This window comes from Triticum dicoccoides, chromosome 5B (assembly GCF_002162155.2).
Source record: "Triticum dicoccoides isolate Atlit2015 ecotype Zavitan chromosome 5B, WEW_v2.0, whole genome shotgun sequence".
NCBI lineage: Eukaryota > Viridiplantae > Streptophyta > Magnoliopsida > Poales > Poaceae > Triticum > Triticum dicoccoides.
Window position 1 is genome coordinate 8,288,123 of NC_041389.1, and position 5,092 is coordinate 8,293,214.

The window sequence follows — 5,092 nt, forward strand, 5'->3', positions numbered from 1 at the left end:
TCACAATTTTGGCCGATTCTGGTCCGTTTCGTGCACAATTACTCACCGTTTTGGGGTCCCAGAGCGATTTCCATGGTTGTTGAACCCCAAGGTGCACTCACGTGCCGGCCATCAACACTCATAGTTTTGGCCGGTTCTGGCCTGTTTCGTGGACTATTACTCACTCCTTTTGGGTTCCGGGAGTGATTTCCATGGTTAACGAACCGTGGGGTGCGTTTACGTGTCAGTCATCAACACTCACAATTTTGGCCGATTCTGGCACATTTTGTGGACTATTACTCACTGTTTTGGGGTCCCGGAGAGATTTCCACGATTAACGAACCGCGGGGTGCGTTTACGTGTCGGTCATCAACACTCACAGTTTTGGTCGATTCTTTCCTGTTTCATGGACTACTACTCACTGTTTTGGGGCCCCGGAGTGATTTCCACGATTAACGAACCCCGGGGTGCGCTGACTTGTCGGTTATCAACACTCGCGGTTTTTGTCGATTCTGACCCGTTTCGTGGAATATTACTCACCGTTTTGGGGTCCCAAAGCGATTTCCATGGTTGTTGAACGCCAAGGTGCACTTAAGTGTAGGTCATCAACAATCGCAGTTTCGACCGATTCTGGCCCGTTTCTTGGACTATTACTTAGTTTGGCGGGTCCCGGGGTGATTTCCACAATTTGCGAACCCCGTGGTGCGTTTATGTGTCGGTCATCAACACTCACAATTTTGGTTGATTCTGGTCCGTTTCGTGCACTATTACTCACCGTTTTGGGGTCCTAGACCAATTTCCATGGTTGTCGAACCCCAAGGAGCACTCATGTGTCGGTCATCAACACTCATAGTTTCGGCCAATTCTGGCTCGTTTCGTGGACTATTACTCACTGTTTTGGGGTCCCGGAGTGATTTCCATGGTTAACGAACCGCGGGGTGCGTTTACCTATCGGTCATCAACACTCACAGTTTTGGCCGATTCTGGCCCTTTTTGTGGTGTATTACTCATTGTTTTGGGGTCCCGGGGTTAGATTTTACACGATTAACGAACCGCAGGGTGCCTTTACGTGTCGGTTATCAACACTCATGATTTTGGCCGATTCTGGCCCGTTTCATGGACTATTACTCACTGTTTGGTTCCCCGGAGTAATTTCCACGATTAACGAACCCCGGGGTGCGCTTACCTATCGGTTATCAACACTCGCGGTTTTTGTCGACTCTGACCCGTTTCGTGGAATATTACTCACCTTTGTGGCGTCTGAAAGCGATTTCCATCATTGTTGAACCCCAAGTTGCGCTTAAGTGTAGGTCATCAACAATCGCAGTTTGGGCTGATTCTGGCCCGTTTGTTGGACTATTACTTAGTTTTGGGGTCCCGGAGTGATTTCCACGATTTATGAACCCTCGTGTGCATTTACGCGCCGGTCATCAATACTCACATTTTTGGCCAATTCTGATGCGTTTCGAGGACTTTTACTCACCGTTTTGGGGTCCCAAAGTGATTTCCATAATTGTTGAACCCCAAGGTGCGCTTACGTTTCGGTCATCAACACTCACATTTTGGGCCAATTCTGATCCATTTCGTGGACTATTACTCACTGTTTTGGGGTCCCGGAGTGATTTTCACGGTTAACGAACCGCGGAGTGCGTTTACGTGTCGGTCATCAAAACTCACAGTTATGGCCGATTCTGGCCCGTTTAGTGGACTATTACTCACTGTTTTGGGGTCCGAGAGTTATTTCCACGACTAATGAACCCCGGAGTGCGTTTACATGTCGGTCATGAACACTCACAGTTTTTGTCGATTCTGGCCCGTTTCGTGGAATATTACTCACTATTTTTGGGTCCCAGAGCGATTTCCACGGTTAAAGAACCGCGGGGTGCGTTTACATGTCGGTCATCAACAATCACAGTTGTGGCTGATTCTGACCCGTTTTGTGGAGTATTACTCACTATTTTGGGGTCCCGGGGTGATTTCCACGATTAACGAACTACGGGGTGCGTTTACATGTCGGTCATCAACATCACGGTTTTGGCCGATTCTGGCCCGTTTCATGGACTATTACTCACTGTTTTGGGGTCCTAGAGTGATTTCCACGATTAACGAACCCCAGGTTGCGTTTACGTTTCGGTCATCAACACTCGCAGTTTCGGCCGATTCTGGCCTGTTTCGTGGACTAATACTCACTATTTTGGGGTCCCGGAGTGATTTCCATGATTAATGAACCCCGGGGTGCGTTTACGTGTAGGTCATAAACACTCACGGTTTTTGTCGATGCTGACCCGTTTTGTCGACTATTACTCAACCTTTTGGGCCCAGGGCGATTTCCATGGTTGTTGAACCCCATGGTGTGCTTACGTGTCGATCATCAACAATCGCAGTTTGGGCCGATTTTGGCCCGGTTCTTACACTATTACTTAGTTTTGGAGGTTCCGGAGTGATTTCAATGATTGATGAACTCCGGGGTGCGCTTACGTGTCGGTCATCAAGACTCACAATTTTGGCCGATTGTAGTCCGTTTCGTGCACTTTTACTCACCGTTTTGGCGTCCCAGAGCGATTTCCACGATTGCAAATCCCCGGGTGCGTTCACGTGTCCGTTGTAAACAGTAACAGTTTTGGCCAATTCTGATGCGTTTTGTGGACTATTACTCACCATTTTCGGGTCCCGAAGCGATTTACATAGTTTTTGAACCCCAAGGTGTGTTCACGTGTCGGTCATGAACACTCACAGTTTTGGCCGATTCTGGCCCGTTTCATGGATTATTACTCACTGTTTTGGGGTCCCGGTATGATTTCCACGATTAATGAACCCCGGGGTGCGTTTACGTGTCGGTCATCAACACTCGCAGTTTTGGCCGATTCTGGCTCGTTTTTTGACTATTGCTCACTATTTTGGGCTTCCGGAGTGATTTCCATGATTAACAAACTCCGGGGTGCGTTTACTTGTCGGTCATCAACACTCGCGGTTTTTGTCAATTCTGACCCGTTTCGTAGACTAATACTCACCGCTTTGGGGTCCCAAAGCGATTTCCATGGTTGTTGAACCCCAAGGTGCGCTTAGGTGTAGGTCATCAACAATCGCAGTTTGGGCCGATTCTGGCCCATTTCTAGGACTATTACTTAGTTTTGCAGGTCCTGAAGTGATTTCCACGATTTACGAACCCCGTGGTGCGTTAACGTGTCGGTCATCAATAATCACAATTTTGGCCGATTCTGGTCCGTTTCGTGCACAATTACTCACCGTTTTGGGGTCCCAGAGCGATTTCCATGGTTGTTGAACCCCAAGGTGCACTCACGTGCCGGCCATCAACACTCATAGTTTTGGCCGGTTCTGGCCTGTTTCGTGGACTATTACTCACTCCTTTTGGGTTCCGGGAGTGATTTCCATGGTTAACGAACCGTGGGGTGCGTTTACGTGTCAGTCATCAACACTCACAATTTTGGCCGATTCTGGCACATTTTGTGGACTATTACTCACTGTTTTGGGGTCCCGGAGAGATTTCCACGATTAACGAACCGCGGGGTGCGTTTACGTGTCGGTCATCAACACTCACAGTTTTGGTCGATTCTTTCCTGTTTCATGGACTACTACTCACTGTTTTGGGGCCCCGGAGTGATTTCCACGATTAACGAACCCCGGGGTGCGCTGACTTGTCGGTTATCAACACTCGCGGTTTTTGTCGATTCTGACCCGTTTCGTGGAATATTACTCACCGTTTTGGGGTCCCAAAGCGATTTCCATGGTTGTTGAACGCCAAGGTGCACTTAAGTGTAGGTCATCAACAATCGCAGTTTCGACCGATTCTGGCCCGTTTCTTGGACTATTACTTAGTTTGGCGGGTCCCGGGGTGATTTCCACAATTTGCGAACCCCGTGGTGCGTTTATGTGTCGGTCATCAACACTCACAATTTTGGCCGATTCTGGTCCGTTTCGTGCACTATTACTCACCGTTTTGGGGTCCTAGACCAATTTCCATGGTTGTCGAACCCCAAGGAGCACTCATGTGTCGGTCATCAACACTCACAGTTTCGGCCAATTCTGGCTCGTTTCGTGGACTATTACTCACTGTTTTGGGGTCCCGGAGTGATTTCCATGGTTAACGAACCGCGGGGTGCGTTTACCTATCGGTCATCAACACTCATAGTTTTGGCCGATTCTGGCCCTTTTTGTGGTGTATTACTCATTGTTTTGGGGTCCCGGGGTTAGATTTTACACGATTAACGAACCGCAGGGTGCCTTTACGTGTTGGTTATCAACACTCATGATTTTGGCCGATTCTGGCCCGTTTCATGGACTATTACTCACTGTTTGGTTCCCCGGAGTAATTTCGACGATTAACGAACCCCGGGGTGCGCTTACCTATCGGTTATCAACACTCGCGGTTTTTGTCGACTCTGGCCCGTTTCGTGGAATATTACTCACCTTTGTGGCGTCTGAAAGCGATTTCCATCATTGTTGAACCCCAAGTTGCGCTTAAGTGTAGGTCATCAACAATCGCAGTTTGGGCTGATTCTGGCCCGTTTCTTGGACTATTACTTAGTTTTGGGGTCCCGGAGTGATTTCCACGATTTATGAACCCTCGTGTGCATTTACGCGCCGGTCATCAATACTCACATTTTTGGCCAATTCTGATGCGTTTCGAGGACTTTTACTCACCGTTTTGGGGTCCCAAAGTGATTTCCATAATTGTTGAACCCCAAGGTGCGCTTACGTTTCGGTCATCAACACTCACATTTTGGGCCAATTCTGATCCATTTCGTGGACTATTACTCACTGTTTTGGGGTCCCGGAGTGATTTTCACGGTTAACGAACCGCGGAGTGCGTTTACGTGTCGGTCATCAAAACTCACAGTTATGGCCGATTCTGGCCCGTTTAGTGGACTATTACTCACTGTTTTGGGGTCCGAGAGTTATTTCCACGATTAATGAACCCCGGAGTGCGTTTACATGTCGGTCATGAACACTCACAGTTTTTGTCGATTCTGGCCCGTTTCGTGGAATATTACTCACTATTTTTGGGTCCCAGAGCGATTTCCACGGTTAAAGAACCGCGGGGTGCGTTTACATGTCGGTCATCAACAATCACAGTTGTGGCGGATTCTGACCC